General features: G+C 34.8%; 2 protein-coding genes across 5 annotated transcripts in view; both read left to right on the plus strand.

Moving 5' to 3' along the window:
* The window catches only part of COX6AL2 (Cytochrome c oxidase subunit 6A-like 2), a 28,255-nt gene extending 24,762 nt beyond the window's left edge, over positions 1 to 3,493 (plus strand). Inside the window, exon 4 of the mRNA XM_086839707.1 lies at positions 3,410 to 3,493. The gene's annotated coding sequence lies outside the window, so the exon portion shown is untranslated. The remainder of the gene's footprint in view (positions 1 to 3,409) is intronic.
* The window catches only part of rdx (BTB/POZ and MATH domain-containing protein rdx), a 77,564-nt gene that overhangs the window by 38,096 nt on the left and 21,072 nt on the right, over positions 1 to 18,396 (plus strand). Inside the window, exon 2 of one of the 4 annotated variants that reach the window (XM_086839705.1) lies at positions 3,410 to 3,500. The exons of the other annotated variants lie outside the window; for them this stretch is intronic. The gene's annotated coding sequence lies outside the window, so the exon portion shown is untranslated. The remainder of the gene's footprint in view (positions 1 to 3,409; positions 3,501 to 18,396) is intronic. 4 annotated transcript variants of the gene reach the window in all.

Raw genomic sequence — 18,396 nt, forward strand, 5'->3', positions numbered from 1 at the left:
AAATCAATTGCAAATTATAGTTTCCTATTTTAATGCTCGCCTTTGGTGATACCCCAAAGTCAATTTCCCCAACGACTTTCCTTTTGCTCTAGAACACACATTCAATTTAATGTTGGAAAAGCTCTCTGCCATTTCTTTGCAAATCCCCTTTTTGGAAAATGCCCAGCAACAATGCTTACATGTGGATGCTTGGTATCTATGAGATACTTTTTTTCTTTCCACATTTTTTCTTTTTTTTTTCGAGTTTCTTTGGGGAAGTTTTTTGGGTACAAAGAAAGCGTCAGGCTGATAGGCAGCCGGCGGCGTATTGTTTCAGCTCATAAACTATTACATAAAAAATTGAAAGCAGGCAGAAAAAGAGGAAGCCAGAGGGGAGGTGAAGGAAGGTGTGTGTGTAGTAAGGTTACAAGAAATTTGTTCAAAGGAGAAATCATTAAAGACAAAGTTGCAGACAGAAAGAGAGAGAAAAGAGAGTAACAAAATGCAAAGTAAGCCGATAGGAGTAAGTGAAAAATGAAGAGAAAAAGGAGACAAAAGCTAAGTGAATGGTAAAATGTAGTATTATAAATATTTATAAATATATATGAAAATTTTCTGTACAAATCAAAGTTTGTAAAACTCATAACTCAGTCAAAAAATCATTTATTTATATTCGGAAAGATATCCTGTGTTAGTTTTTGCTGGGTTTATAAAGCTGCATACTAAATTTAAAATTACAAAACATTAAAAATGTTAATCAATTTTTTTACAATTTTAAAGATGTAAATCCTTATACAATTAAAAAAAAATTAATTGTACATTTTTTTTTCTTGCTAACATAGCTAGATCGATTCAGCTTTTAAAGCTGATCAGGAATATATATGATTTATGGGGTTGGAAATGACTCCCTTATGCATTACAAGCTTTTTAATAAAATGATAATAAACAAATCAAAGAGAAAAGTTTTTGGAAACTAAGTATTGAAATTTTTCCAATTTTTTCCTAAATTATTGAAAGTTTATAGCAGTTTACTGGAAGTTTATCCTCAAGACTAAAGGATCAGGTTTTCCTAAGTGAAGTTGGACATTAAATTTCATCTTAGCCTGATTCTGATATATTCTACTTCAAAGCTTTATAAATTTATAATTCCATTCACTAAATTTTTACTAATTTAATTACATTTTCTTTATATAATAAATACCTTAAATATCATAGATTCCCCATTTTTCTTTCTCTGCATTTTCCTAAGAGAGGCCGTCTCGGGAAATCGTTATGCGGTGATATGTTCAGGCGATATCACCAAACCAAGACATTGGCCAGCAACAAAAACAACAACAACAAAGCTCAATTGAGCTCGAGTTATGTTTATGACAGTTGTCAGTTATTGTTGCTGTAGTTTTCGCTGCTGCTTTCCATTTTCCAGTGTGTGTGTGTGTGTGTGTGAGTGTTTATGTAGCAAATGCAAATTTGTGCAGCGATGCGTTTTGCCAGCGATTAAAGTCGCGCGTGAAAGTCGCCAGCGACAAAACTCCAAAAATAATAATAGTTTTTCCTCTCATTTTTTGTTACCATCACTTTTTGTAAAGATTGGAAAAACTAGGAAGCAAACGAATTGCTTATTTAAGAAAACTATTAACACTATATTGTTTTAAATGGGTAAAAAAGAGAGCTTTTATGATTTTAAGAGATAGATATTGTTAAATCTTATATTTAAATAAAAATAAATCAAGTTGAGACTTTCGAAAATGTGGCTTAAATTTAATAATTACCTTAAATTAATAATTGTAAATTTTTTGACATTCTTAAAGTAATAATTTGTGAGCTTAAAACCCTAATATACTTCATATAAATTTCGTAAATGGTCTAAATGTGTTTTCTTCAATATAACAACCAGTCATTCTTTAAGAAAACTGCATTTAAATATGATCATTATAACCTTTTTTACATCTTTATAATGTTTTCTTCCCCTAAAGTATTCATTTAACTCCTAACCTTTAATGTTTATTAATTTCTTATAGCTTAATCTATTTATTTATTTTTTTCTGCCAAGTTTTTCGTCACAGTCTTGTTGCAAAACAGATTTTCTCTCCAGCAATCGTTGCTCTAATGTTTGCTGCGGTTGAAATTGTTTTTAATATATATTTTGTTTTTGTAGCTGCTTTTGCAATTGTTGCCAAGCAGAAATCATTTCCAAAGGCCACTCAACGGATCGGCGGCACTAAAAAATGTAGGAGAGACGAAGAGGAGGAGGAGGAGGAGTAGCTTTGCTTCCATTGGCGTGAAATTTGTGTGAATAACTCAAACTACAAGCTACAACTAGCAACTGCTTTTCACTATGCGAACCAACGAACCAAACTATGCCTATGAACGGGGTCTGGGTCCGGTCTCTGGCCGTGAAACTTTGGCCATCACTCTGTCCGTTAGTCATTCACTCATTCACTCATTCACTCATTTACTCATTTAGTCATTTAGTCAGTTTCTCACTTTGTCACTCACACACAAGTCTTAAGCATGGAGCTAGAGGGTGTCCTCCATCCAAAGATTATGCGTGAGTATTTATTGTTTCAACTTGAATTGTTCGGAGACGCTAAAGTTTGGGAAAATCAACCAAGGCACGAAGAAGCTGAAAGGTAAAGCTAAAGATGAGGGGGTCTCCAAGAGAAACTACTCTAGACTCTAAGATTCATTTTGGAAAGAGGGAAGCCATAACGAATCCCAAACACAACGCCCTTAAAAGTCGCACACGAGATGAAGATAGACGACAAATGGACAGCTATGGGCCAACGCCTAGGCCGCACTATATATACTTATATACTATATATACCTATATCCATTCCTATATCTCCATGGCTCCCTTGTCAAGTTTGACGGGTCTGTGTGCCATTGATTTATGGCGGGATTAATATCACACAACTCCGAACATATCTCTTTTTTTGGTTAATTTTCTGTACCTTTTACTCGCTTTTTTTTTGGGTTCATGTAGATTTCTAAATGGTTTTCAACTTTGGGCTAATTTCACTTTGGCATGCCGTCACAAAATGATTTCATATATTTTTTTTGTGTCTTTTTTACAGTGTTTTCTTACGTTTCATTTCTTTTTTATTAATATTTTGAACGATTATTGATGTATACTTTGTTGAGAATCTTTGCTTGAAGATTCTGAGAAATCGAGTCATTTAGGTTTCTTTTAAGACATTTATTATGTGAGCTAAACTTTTTATGGGGGTTCTTAAAAAGATGTTCTTAAATGTATACATCATAAATCTTAAAAATCCTGTATATACACTTTAGACCTAAGTTCAATATAAAAGATAACACCTTCTTTTTGTAAAGATTTCTCACAAACACTATATTTATGTACTCTTTTTTTAAGAAGCCTAATTAAATCCACTTAAGTAATTTAACTTTATATCCCTTTTTATCGTTTCAGGTATGTGTACAGGCCCTTCCCTTTTTTCTTTAAGCATAAAAATTCAACTGAGTCAAGGATACTTTTAAGAAATAAATACACAGCGTTCAGCGTGAGTAATTATAATTTATTTAAATCGATTACGACGCATTGCCTGCGAGACAAAAGGGAAACTCGATCGATTCGAATCGATCCGATCCGATCCGATCTCGACTCGTCTCTCGGCGTGACCCATTTTGGAGACCCAAGCGCAATTATTCATTTATAACGACTCTAAAAAAAATGTCTGAAAAACGCAAGCGATAAGCAAACCAGTTGCCTTCGAAAACCCCATGCGTGCCCCAAATAACTAGAGTTATTCCAGATCAGGGGCAAGACAGGGGAAGGTAAAGCCCTGAAATGAACCTTAAAGATATTGAATTTTTAAGAAATGAACCTTACAAGGAGTTATTATTTGTAAAACAAAAGTTAGAAAAAAGTTTTAATTGTAAAAGATATATAAACTGTAGAAAGTAAGATTAGAAATTTCTTCATTTGTTATGTCATTTGTTAACAATTAACCCCTTGATTAAGATCATTATAATTCATAACTTGTCTTGTATTTATTTGATTTTAATTCAAAGTCTCAATGTTTTAGGCCTCGCTAAAACTATAATTTTTGGCATCAATATTCAATATCTATTGTGATATTCATATTCAGTATTCGATATAGCGAAATTCGTTGATTTTTGTGAGATATAAAGGGTTAGGCCTTGGGGTATTTGTTTTTTTCTTGTGTGCGTTGAAAAGATTAAAAAAATAAAGACAAGGGCGCTACTTTTGGTTCAACTCCTGCGGTGTTAGGTAATCCTCTTTTTGGCCGGTAAACTTACTGTGAAATTGGGTCACCAATTTTCACTCGAAAACCTTTTTTTTTTTTTTGGTTTGTTGTTGCCTCTAATTTGACAGACGACCGCATTTTGGTGGCATTTTTACTGAAAACCCAAGCAACTTTTGTTGGTAACTCTCGCGTTTACAATTTTAATTGCGGATGCGCACACTTTCGTTTTCGTTTCATTGTTGTTATTTGTTGGTGTTGTTGTTGTTGGTGTTGGTGTATGTTGTTGGTGTCTGTTGTTAATATATTTGTTGTTGTTGTTGGTTGTCCCCACGCATTAAAAAGAGAGGCCTACGGATAGCCGGCTCGTCGCCTCTTTTCTTCAACTTTGGCGGCGGCGGCTGTGCGCGACTTCATTTTTTTTTTACTTTACCTTTTTGCGGCTTTCCAAAAAATAAAAACGAAAAACTGTTGGAAAAAAAAGAGATATATACATATATATAACCGCAGCTTACAGTTTCACTTGAGGGAAATCGCACCTCTTCCCCCAAACTTACCTCACCTGGGTTATGTCATAACCCAACTTTGCTGCTGCTGCTGCTGCGACTGTGGAAAGTTAAACAAATTTTGTTTGTCGTTCGCTTTGAAAATTTTGCAACTTGGAAAGTTTTTTTTCCGCCATACACCATGAAAAAAAATATCACAAATTGTTGGTCTAGTTAATAGAGATTCTGTTAGTAAATTGGGTCAAGTATTCTCCATAAAGATTATGTTCTACTTATTTTCTTGAATACTTAGCTAATATACATTTATTATCAGCATATTTAAATGACTTTTTTGATTAGAAAATATTTATTCAAATATATATTATTATATACAATTTTATTATATAAAATATTATTATACAAAAGATCTTAGCATTTCATACTGATAAAGTATGAACAGAAACTACTTCTTGTGAAAATTGAAACTCTTTCCTAAAAAATTGTCATATAAGTGCTTAAAGCTGTTAAGAATATTTTTTATTTATTAAAGAATTTTTCACCAACAGATATATATGAATTTGTAACCTTAAAGATTAACATTCATTACTAGAAACTTTAAATATTTAAAAATCGTATACCAATATATACTAATATCTTCCCTTAGAACCCACTTTCATGACTTCAAAAAAACATAATAATACAATACATATTTTTAAGAAAATACTACATTTTCCCCCGTGTACATCTGTTGTTGTTTCTGGGGCACAAAATTGAATTTCACATTAGTTGCAGTTGTTGCAATGCAATTACCCCGCCGTACAAAAAAAGATACATTTTTTGGGAGAGCTAAAAAGCGGAGAAGAAAAATTGTGCAACGCGGTCGGTCGGGGCAACACACACATTTAGAAAGTATGGATATCATACGGAGATCGATGTGGGCGCCACTGACTCCCCTTTAACTTTCATTTGAATAAGCTGCTAACACCACAAGCAAACACACACAATAAATTGAGATACATTTCGAAAAAAATGTATCTCTCTCCGGCTAATAATAATAATCACTTAATTTGAACGCTAATTTGTGACTGCCGTTGGCTGCTTCTTTTTTTTACTATGTATAATTCGGAGTCTCTCTCACTTAGTGACTTTCTTTACCCAAAAAAAAAAAAAACGATTGGAGGATGAACTGATTTTTCTTCTCTTTTGTCGGTTAAAGGTTTGTTGCTTTTTCCTCCCAGGGAAATTATGCAAAAAATAAAAAAAAACAATGCCCAGTCCGAGGAAAAGTTGAATGCAAATGGTCGTCGCTGTTCATTTGTGAACAATTTCATTTGGGGCTTTTTGAAAGTTCAGTCAGGGAAATTTATGTGAGCCGGCCAGGGCAAGAGTTGAGTTCAAAAAAAACTGAGGACCGAATCGAAAAGAAAAAAAAAAGTTCCCGAGGGTCTTGTAACAATGCGGGCAGTTCGTTTTTTTTTTTATACATAAACTATACACTTTTTTCTATAGTTTTATTTTTGTCTTTATCAGGGGGGCGTGGGTTAACCAGTGGGCTCAAAGTGTGGGAGAGAAGGGCCATCGGCTTTGTCAGGGTCCCTGACATTTCGACACGAACATTCGTGTCTCTGAACTATTGTTCACCATTTGATTTGTTGTTATAGCAAATGCTGTCCGCCAGAGATGCATAAAAATATATTTTAATAGAGTTTTCACCTTTCGAATCGGATTCGGTAACTTGTTGGATTACTTTCGATTGATGTCATTCGATAGGTCAGCGTTGGTGACTATTGTATGTGTGTATATAACAGTTGTATAACACCTGAGTATGATGTATTATTGAAATAAATGTTTTGTATACACTGTACTTAGCTTTGATTTAGGTGAACTTTATGGTGTATTGCAATATATCATTAAAAAACAGATCAATTCTTATCAATAAATATATTACATGTAATATACCGCATATATTGAGTATATCAATTATCTTTAAATATATCACAACAATATCACAGTCAAACACTACCTTATTTATTTCATTTTTGGTACTAATTTTTTATTTTTATTTATTGATACATATTTAAGTACAGAACAGAACAGCTATAAAGCATTTTATTTTTGTATAACACATTAAACTCCTAAAAATGTAGTATAATACTTTTTAATACTTTTTACTATAAAAAAATAAGTTTGGTTACTTGAGAATTTATTTGTCTCTAAAATAAGGTACTTTTGCTCATTAAAAACATCCCAAAGTGTCTTCCTTGTATTAAAAGCGTTATATTTTGTATAACAATTTCCTGCAAAGAGCTAAAAAAATTGTGACTTTCGGTAACTCTTCACTTTAATTATGCAATTTATGCAAATGGCACATCCATTCACACCCTCTTAGCCGTTTTCACCGCTCTCATGTGTAGCAATTGGCTTAAACCGAAGATTTATCTGGCGGCAAGCTTTAGCTTAACCGTTAACCACCATCGATTGTCGCCACCCGCTGTCCCAATCTCTCTCTATCTTTCTCTTTCTCTATTTCTATCTCTTTTTCAATCATTCGCGCTGTGCCAATCAATTTCTCGGCGTCTCCCCCGAAAGTTTTGACCCCACTTCTTCTTTTTCTTCTTCCGAAATGCCGGAACTATCATCGGTGGCCTAAAAAACAAATTCATGCACTTTTTCCCCCGCATCTTGGCTGCGATTTCACTCGAATTCGTAACACCCAAAACAAGAAAAAAAAGCCAAACCAAACCAGAGAGAAAGACCCTAAATTTATATATTTAAAACCAAAAAGCGGAGTTGAAAATAAAAGAAACATATCGAAGCCACCCGCGATTTGTGTGCTGTATACATATATACTACAAAGGCACAAAGCAAATCTCACCCGCTATCACACACGACGCCTTCAAAATAAAAAGAAAAATTTACAAAAAACAAAAAAACAAAAAAAAACAATTTCTTTTCTCCTCAACCCGATTATCTACACCTTTCACCTTTCACAGAGCCAACGATGCTGCTCAACCTTTGTTTTTATTATTTCTCCCCCCTTTAAAATACTCAAACATTAAATTCGCGCACAGCCTTTCTAATTTCAATTGTCTTTAGGTTTTCTGCGATTGTTGTGCAATCGAATTAATTGTAGATACTACAATATATACACACACTCTCATTGCTTCCTCATTCTAGGAGTGACATTTCACAGCTATAAAACAGCGCCCACAAAAAAAAAATTATTTTCAAAATAAAAAGGAAACTTTATTCGGATTACATAAACGCTCCCAGGGATTTCCACACTGCAGCAAAGCAACAAAAATTAGTTTCACCTCTTTTTCATGGCTTCAGCTGTAAAAAGCGCGGCAAATTATAAAATAAGCAAAGCAAAAAAAATATACTATAAGCCAAAAATAAAAAAAAAAACAAATTGAACAATTTTATCTTTGAATGCGCGAGAGTTCGCCCACAGTTAGTCGACGACGTTGCCTCTGGAAGTTGAAGTTGCAGCTGCAGTTGCATTCGCTTATTTTGGCCAAATCGGTTTTTTTTTGGCAACTCCAAAGTAAGGAAAAAATGAAACCAAAATATACGATAAAGCAACAGCAACAAATAATAATAAAGAAAATGGAAAGGCTGGGTTTTAACGAGATCGACTTGGGGATTTCCCTTGGGGAAATTGATTTTAATATTCAAAAATAAATGCAGATTTATTTATAAAATCGTTGAAAGGCTCAAAATTTTATAGTCAGTAAAAAACATACTGTAATGGAGCAACATTTACATATTTTTTTATTCATTTGATTTAAAAAAAAAATATACCTTTAAAATAGTTTCTTATTATCTTTATGAGAATTCATATTTCATAATCTAAACAAAAATCTTTTGTTGTTATTAGATTCTTGTTCGGGTTTTTTAATATTCAAAAATATATAATGGAAACTTCAAGTCTGCAAGAAAAAAAAAGTGATGTTGGAATAAGGTTTGGAATTATAATTCCAATTTCTTTTCAGTATATATACTAATTTTCAACAAAAGTTTTGGATACAACTATGAATCAAGGAAAGAAATTCAGTACTGCAAATAGTAACGATAGTTCCGAAGAATAAAATTGAACTTTAATGTAAAGTACATTCCAAAAAATGTTGTTACCTTTTTGGTAAACTCTATTTTAACTTCCCAATACCCTAACATGTGTGTAACCCTTCCAAAAATAAAAAACTAAAACGGCAAAATGACAAAATGTAGCGTCGCCTCGTTCGTTATTCGTTGTTCGTTACCTACCTAGCTATCGCATTCGTTACCTATTACATAACAAGCGCGACGCTTTTTTTTTAGTTTTATGTTATTTATTTTTTTTTTTGTGCAAGCCTCGGTCGCCGGCGTTGCAGTCGAAGTCGATGAAGCTGACGTCTCAGCCGGCGTCGCCATATGGCCCCAAAAAAGGGGGCACGACAGCAGCAGAAAAGCCACAGACAAGCAGAAGCAGAAGCAGAAAGGCAGCCAAAAGCAAAAGCAACAAACGTAATAAGCGGCAAACACAACGAATGAGCCACAAAAACAAAAACAACAAAAAAACCTGGCTTAGTTTGATCAGAGCCGAAGATGAAGACGAAGACGCGCCAAACCGAAGACGTCAACCAAAAAGCCGAAGACTACTAGAAACCGAAGACTCCCCAAATAGCGAAGACTCCCAAAAAAAAGACGAAGACTCTCAAAAGTCGAAGACGACTCCCAAAAAACCGAAGTCCCCCCAAAAAAAACCGAAAACTTCCCAAAAAAAAAACCGAAGACTCCCAAAAAAAACCGAAGACTTCCCAAAAAACCGAAGCAACTCTTCTCGAAGTCTTTTCTTCGGCTTTCTTTTTTTCATAGCCCCACACAAAAAAAATGTAACTTGCATCTGTCTTTCTTAATTTTTTTTGTATTTTTCTTAAGGGGTTGTCCTAATTTTGCTTAATTACACAGGAGCTATATTTTGTCAGAAAAAATTACATAATTTTTTAATTTTCATTATTAATTTATTGGTCTTTTTCTGCCAGACTTTATTTAGCCCTTCTTCACGTTTTATTTCTTACTTTTTTTTTATGTAACTCGCTGGCCAAATGTTTGTCCGCAGTCCACACAGTTTTCACTTGGTGGTTTCGAAAATTTACGTTTATTTACAATTTGTCTTCATTTAGGGCGCCAGACGACCAAAATTTTATTTATATTTCAGTTTTTTTGGTTGTCCATTGTAATGTTAACTCTCTTAACTGGGCCTTGACGAAGGCAGAGTTTTTTAGGGTTTCTTTTTCACAGTTTGCTTTCAGTTTTGGGTGGTTTAATTTGATTAACAGCTGATTCGAAAGTTTTCTTGGGCTTAGTTGTAAGTATAATTTACTAAATTGATAATTTAGAACTCTGAAAGTCTATTAAATTGCCTTGAAATATATTTCTTAAGTTCTTGGTATAATTAGTCACTGTTATCATGTGAAATCAGTTTATTTTATTGACTAACCCAATGCCATTCCTAATCAGTTCTTATAAATAAATTAATTTATGATTATTTTAAACGTGTTTTCTGAGGTTTATAATATATTTACCATTTAATAATTCTAACTTCTAGCATTATCAATCACAATATCTAAGATTAACTCAGGTTGCCTTGAACACGTTTTCCTTGGACTGCCACAATATCATTTATCATTCTTAAAACTCTTATCAGTTTGCCAAAAAAAAATTGACTTTTGATTACAGCTCAATGCAATTTCTAATCAGTCTTAGATTATAATTAAGACAGCCTTGAGTGAGTCGATATTGATAACAATTTATATTGTCAGTCTTCAAATTAATGAGGAATATCATTAGAGTGGACATTATTTTAATGACTTGTATCCATAAACAGAGGAGTGCTCCATCAAACTGAGAGGCTCCTTCTTTCAGGGAAATCAACTAAAGTATCAATATACCATTACAACCAAGACGCCAGCTTCCCCGATAGGCATCTTAAAAAATCACATAAACAAGCTTCTTCTCCTTCGTCTTGTTCTCAAAGAAGTAGAAGAAAAAACCACCCAAGAAGCCAACAAGACAGAGCAACCTGTGGCTAATTTTACAGACTCTAATTGCTAGCTAAATGTTCCATAACAAGAATGATAATAAAACAAGAAAGGAAGCTAACTTCGGCACGCCGAAGTTTATATACCCTTGCAGATAGAACTTCTATGAATAAAAAACCATACAATACAAATTATATATCTTTGTGTTAAAAAACAATGAAGTAATACCTCCTTTCATTTCATTCACCTATACATATTATATTTGCAGTTTTACATTCACTGATTTGCATTTTTCCTCCACATCAAACGATCGTTTGTATGGCACCTATATGATATAGTCGTCCGATTTTCATGAAATTTACCACAAAATTTAAGACTTAAATTAAATGCCTATACCTAAAATTTGATGAAAATCAGTTGAAAACTGAAAAGGTTATAAATTTAATTGTATTAATTTCTCGATCGTTCCTATGGGAGCTATATGATATAGTAGTCCGATTTTCATAAAAATTTATGCAAAATTGTAGAGTATAGTAAAATGACTATATCTCAAATTTGATCCAATTCTATTGAAAACTGAAAAAGTTAAAATTTTTTTTGTAAAAATTTTCCGATCATTCCTATGGCAGCTATATGATATAGTCGTCCGATCCGGCCCGTTCCGACATATATACGAGTGAGAGTATATACAAGGCTAACTACAAAGTTTCATTCAGATAGCTTCAAAACTGAGAGACTAGTTTGCGTAGAAACGGACAGACGGACAGACGGACAGAAGGACAGACGGACAGACGGACAGACGGACAGACGGACAGACGGACATGGCTAGATCGACTCGGCTGTTGATCCTGATCAAGAATATATATACTTTATATAGTCGGAGGTGCCTCCTTCACTGCGTTGCAAACTTCTGACTGAAATTATAATACCCTGCAAGGGTATAAAAAAAAGAGAAGGAAGGGGGAAATTAATTACCCGCCGCCTTAATCGACGCCCCGACAAATAACAACCACACTCAAGTGGCAAAGGTCAGGGAAAAGGGAATTTAATTTAATGAAAGGAGCCTTGGACCTGATCTGTTTGGATTACGGGAATGACTGAGGGCCAGGAAAACAATTAAGCTGGAATAGCAATAGCAAGGGCCATAAAAATCCATAAAAAATAAGAGACAAAACGGAGGTTTGGGGGGAAGGGTCACTGCGACAAACAAAACGATTCTACTTGTTGGCTCTGTTTTCTTTTATTTATTTATTTTTTTTTTTGCCTTACAGTTTGTTCTTGGCCGCCTCAGTTGGCCTGGCTTTCTCGTCTCGGTTAGAGGTTTTAGCCAGAGCTGCTAATTTGGCTGGTTTTCAGCTAACATTTATAGTTTGTCAATGTTTTTAGCAATGATTTATTCAAATTGTAATATATGTATAATAATTTTAGAATGATTTTTTAGTAATTTAAAAGAAGAGTTCTTAAAGTTTGAAAACTAAGCATTAGATCTTCCCCATCTTATCTACCTTTATAAGAAAACTTTCTTATGTCACAAAATAAACCCACATATCTATTTTCGAGTTTCCCATTTATTATTAAAAATTAGTTAATATTACCAATTAAAATGACCTGACTTGGATCTAACTTCCTGTAATCCTTAGGTTGGCAACACTCTGTGTTCCCCCTTTGGTTTTCTGGATTCCCTGGGTTCTTCCAAGCGAGACGTCTGTGGTGGTTGGTTGGTTGGTTCCCGGGACCCGGGTTTCCAATGGTTTTGGGTTCAAGAGAGCCCACCAACGCCGCTTGATATGCGTGTTCGTGTGTGGCAAGAATCGTCAGTTGTCCGTCGTCGTCTTCTTTGGTTGTTCCTTGAGAGTCAAAAACGGCCTCTCACATGTTTACTTTTGCTTTGCTTTGTCTCCCCGGCATCTTGTGTGTGTGTGTTTAGGTTCTCTTATAAGCCATGTTTGCCCAGCTATAAACCGAAACCACTCTGGTGGCATTTTTTATTTAAATTATTATTAAAAACAAAAGGAGGAAAAAAAAGGTACATTTTATATGAGTCGGTCAGGAATCCTTGATGGTTCTCTTTTTTTTTTTTTGGTTGTGTTTATTAAAGGTTTTTTTGAAAGTCGGCATTTGAATTTGGTTGCTGTGATTTTGTACAGTGAAGGTTTCAAAAGAAGAATATAAAATATTAATTAAGTATAATTAAATTAATCTTATAAATATTTTTTATAAGGAATATTTAAAATTATTATACAATATTAATAAGTAACTTTGCTAAGTTGCATTCCCTGACTATTTTGTGTCAAGTATTTCGTTTGCACATAATTATTGCCTACTTTCTGGCGCATATCTGTGCTAAAAATGGTATGAAACACTTACTACTTCCATTTTAAACACCCTTTCCCTGTGCTAAACCTAAAACTTGTTGTAAAAACATATAAATTTACCTACAAATATTCTTATAAATTATTATTTAACACTTGTATTAATCAACATATCAAGTTCCTGAACCCTAAAGGCCCTTTTAAAGTCCCCAAATTACCCAATCTTTTCAATTAGAACAAATCTCATTCAACAATGATCTGTTTCTAGATCCTTTTACAAAGGAAATCCTTTATATATTCACTGCTCATTTAATTGATTTTCCCCTCCTCTGAGTATTCACTGTGGTCTGGCTGAAATCTGGGATCATTGCCGCTGCCGCAGGCCACACACGAAGCTGAAGTTGAAGCTGCAGCCGAGGCCCAAGATGCACGCACTTCAAATTAGCCTAGCCGCAGATACAAAGATGCAGAACCCCGGCATATATATGTACCTAAAAGATATACAGATACATGGATATGGATTCAGATGCCCAGATATGGACACTCCATCCACACCTGACTGAGAACCATGTGTGTGTGTGTGCGAGTTCTTTGGCTGCTCTTCTCTTTGGGAGAGCTACATATGTATATGCTATCCATCATACATCCATCAGACAAAAGAGCAAGAGAAGATTGAATTATATGCCATTGAGGCGTAATTGTTAGAGAATTGTTTGCAGCCAAGAATGGAGAAAAGGGGTTTTCCATGGAGACCTCACACGTCGAATCGTTGTCTTCCCTTCCGCAGGTGCTAAGGCTTCACGGCCGGCGGTCTTCTTGTCTCAGGGCAGAGTTTTACCTATTCGGGTGGCACCTTTTCACGTTTAATGAGCGTAAACAAACGCCGTGGGATGTGCATCCCGGCCAGGTTCAGGTCCAGGTCCTCCTCCTTTGTCTGCCTGACTGCCTGCCACTTGTAAGACTTCAAGCCATTGCCATTTTGCCATTCTTGCGGTTCGCAGCGGGACATATGCAGCATTATTGGTAGATCCATCACAAGCCAGGAAAATGCGACACTTGCAGAAATAATTTTGCGAACAAATAGGTCTAGAAATATAAATTCATTTATAAAAAATCGTATTACTAAAGTATCTTAGTTGCTTGCTCATAAATTCTGAAGATTTCATGGTTCTGTTACCTTGATTTTCAACCCAAGTACAGGTTAAGATATTGCAATGACAGTGTTTCATAATTCACCTTCTGCACAATTACACAAAAGTAAAGATTAAGGGAGGTTGGCAGGGATCGTTGGCTGAGGCCGGATGGATGGGTTTGTTTTGACATTCTCGGTTTGAGGTCCATGATAAAGATCTGACAAAATGCCATCCTGGGTGTTCTCCCTGACTCGCTTTGAATGATCGCTTTGTCTCCAGGTTTGGATTACCTTCTCGACTTTGTTTATTTTTACTGGCTTGAAAGATGTATTGATGAGACCATTGTGCATTGATCCCTGGGTTCCTGAGACAAATTGTTTGCCCAAAGACTTTATATATATTTATTTTTGCACACATTTTGATGATGTGACATATGCAATTTGTCTTTACCAAGAATCTGATTTTAGGCTTCCTTCTCACCACATCTTGGAAACTCGTATTTATTGTATAAGCCAAAAACCACAAAAAGTCGTAAAAAATTCGACCCAAGGCCAAGTGAAACTCAGTTGCCGCCTGGCAACACTTTTCTTTTGGGCCCATTAGCCGCCAATAAAAGCCAGGCCGAAATGGGTTTGGTTTTTGGGTTACGAAAAAAAACCATACACAAACCAAAAGAGAAACAAACGCAAATACAAATCGAATCGGAGCAAAACCGAATTGTAAATCATTTTATGATTTATCACTGGACTACTTTTCGATAGGCGCGTGACAGGGAATGGCCTAAAAATAACAGGCAAGAAAAACCAAAATCCGATCTGTGTTACAAAACATCGCCATAGCAATCATCTGACAGCGATCAGATCACAACGATTTCGCCCAATTTCCGCCAGTTTTTCGGGGTTCGACATAATACCAACCTCAATTAATGTTGGATTATCCGATGAAAATTGGTGGGATATGTTGTGCAATTGATTAATGTGTTTAACGGGGAAAAGTTATATACAAATGTAGATCAAATAAAAAGCTTGTTTCATCAGTGACATTTAATCAAAACAAAAAAGGAAGTTAACTTCGGCATTCCTGCTTTCATTTCAGTTACCTACAAATTTTATATTTACACTTTTATATGCAAAGTTTTTAATTTTCCTCTGTTTTTAACGATCGTAATCATACAATTTTACACAAAATTCTAAATTAATATAAACTGGTTATTTTTCAATTTTGATGAAAATCTGTTGAAAACTGGAAAGGTTATAACTTTTCTTTAAATTTTCTAATCATTCCTATGACAGCTATATATATATATATACATATATAGTCCACCGATTTGCCATGATCCGACTTATACACTAGTAAAATTGTATAGGAGAATAACTCCATGGTTCCATTCAAAGTCATTCAAAATGGTTCCAAAACAAATCTCTGGTTTTAACATCCCCGGAACGAAGTGGCTTCTGCCGGCCAAGTCTTAGAAATGTGTTGTGTTACAAAAGTTGCAAGTCATTGTTTATTAGTGTTCAAAGTTAGTAACTGATCATACAAACTAAATGGTCATAGATACTTACTGATTATAGTTACTAACTGATCATACATACTTACTGATTATCCATACTTACTGGTCATAGATACTTACTGGTCATAGATACTTACTGTTCAGAGTTACTTATTGCTCATAGTTAGTTAGTGCTTATAGTTAACTACTGATCATAGTTAATTATGCTTATAGTTACTTACTGATCCAAAACCAACTCTCGCACATCTGTGCATATGATTCCCAACTGGTTTTAACATCCCCGGAACGAAGTGACTGCTGCCGCCCAAGTCTCAGAAAAGTGTTGTGTTACAAAAGTTGCAAGTCATTGTTTATTAGTGTTCAAAGTTAGTAACTGATATCATACATAGTCACTGGTCATAGATACTTATTGATCATAGTTACTTAGTCATAGATACTTAGTGTTAAGAGTTACTTACTGCTCATAGTTACTTATTGTTTATAGTTAAATTAAATATCAGCTCGCTGCTCCTCTCTGCCTCTCCCCCTCTCACTCTATGTTAATCGCTCTATGTTAATCTCTAGAGACAACTGCTTCTCTCCCACGCACTCATACTCACTTTCTCTGCTCTTCTCTGCTCTTCTCTGCTCTGCTCGGGGACTATAAATAGAGGCGCTGAGGTCGCGCGCGCCTCAGTCTGTCCTAGGGGTACCTAGTGTTAACATCAATAGTGATAGTGCAAGTGATCAGCCTTCGACCTCAAATATACTATCAAAGATACTTACTCATACTTTTAGATACTTACTGATATATTTACTTACTGGTTATAGATACTTACTGTTCAGAGTTACTTAATGTTACAAAAATTGCAAGTCATTGTTTATTAGTGTTCAAAGTTAGTAACTGATCATGCATACTTACTGGTCATAGATACTTAATGGTCATAGATACTTACTGATCATAGATTCTTTCTGTTCAGAGTTACTTATTGCTCATAGTTACTTACTGGTCATAGATACTTAATGTTGATTGATACTTATTGATCATAGTTACTTACTGGCCATAGATACTTACTTATCATAGTTAATTACTGATCATTGTTACTTACTGTTCATCGTAACTTAGTGTTGAAAGATACTTACTAATCCTTTACATTTAAATCTTATAGAATTCCGATTTTCATAAAACTAAAAACAAAATTTTATAATAATAAAAGATAGCTTTGAATAAAATTAGATAAAAATATATTAAAAGCTGTAAAAGTTTTTAAAGTTCCTATTGCAACTTTATGAAATAGTCGTCCGACTAATATACTTGCAAAAATGTAATAATCTAATATATGCTTTAAAAAAGTATCCTGTTATGAAAACGAATTCCCTTAAAACTGAAATATTTTAGAAAACCTCAGGCAAACCCATATACTTAGCTCAACCACATCCCGCGTTCCTATTAATCTCACTTACAAAATTGGCCCCCTTAACAGATTTTAACCCAAAACAATTAACTCGACAAAAAGAAAGCCCCCAAAAAAAGCAAAGAAAAAGGCAGCAGCAGCAAATCCATGGCAACGATGTCAATGATGACGACAAAAGCGCAGATTTCTATGATCGCGGAGTGAGTGTGTGAAATGCGGAAAGCTGCTCCAATCACTCATTTGTTACATGAGCAACGGGGAGGGGAAAAAGCGAGGAGGAGAAAAAAAATAAAATAAAATAAAAGGAAACAAAAAAAAAAGATTGTGAAAATGTGAAATGTAAATTTCTCGTGTTTGTGTGTTCAAACCGACAAAACCGAAACCGAACCAAAACGCCAATTGCTGCAAAGTGATTACGAAAAGTCGCTCTCGCCGTCTGCCGACATCGTCTCTTTCGCTGCAGTCGCTTTCTCTCGCCTCTCCGCAGAGTTTCACCCGCGGCACGAGTGCGGAAGTTATCCCACGGCAGCTTTTTTTTCGAATGGCTGAGATACAGTATCTTTTACAACTCCATTTGGCATCTGTATCTGGCGGATGCAACTGGCCTCAGCCTCGTAACTTGCTAATCGCTGGCTTGAAATCTTTAGCTCCCTTTGGCGAACCTTACTTCAAAATCAATTAACACTTTCGGCAACGCACCAAATCGACGCCACAGCCAGTCGACCCACGCAATCGAGCGAACGAATAAACGAATGAACAGCCTCCAATTTTGATTGCTTTGATTTCAATTTTGTCATCTGAGGTGATTACAATGTTGCACCGTGCTCGAAACGTGGCCATAAATGTGTAATCGTTCATAATCATCAAAACAGACCGTAAAATTAGTTGCGTTTTATTTATGGCTCATAAATGGATAGTCAAGTTGGGGATTACTACTACTAATACTAATCACTTCTTACACTTTTGTAATAATCCAATGAACTCCTCCGCTCACTATTGCATAAGTTGCTACACTACAGTAATTTGCAATAATAAATTCAGTCAAAATGGAAAAAAAAAAAAAAAAAAAAAAACTAATACTAACACTAATACTACAAGCCCCCAAGTTACTAAAAATTAGCACAACCTTTCTAGTATCTGAGTGTTACCTAACACTTTACTTTATTTAAAGTTATTTTCTAAGGTATTCAAATAAGAAATATTAAAAATTGTCTCATTTTCCCTCCGTTTTTGTTGCAAGGACACACTTCTTAAGATCCCAACAACTGATGGTCACACTGGCACTTATTATACGATGCAGAAATTTAATTTGAACTTGGAACTTTACTTTA

The sequence above is a fragment of the Drosophila serrata genome, unplaced genomic scaffold (assembly GCF_035046125.1).
Source record: "Drosophila serrata isolate PLE 108 unplaced genomic scaffold, ASM3504612v1 contig_376, whole genome shotgun sequence".
Lineage (NCBI taxonomy): Eukaryota > Metazoa > Arthropoda > Insecta > Diptera > Drosophilidae > Drosophila > Drosophila serrata.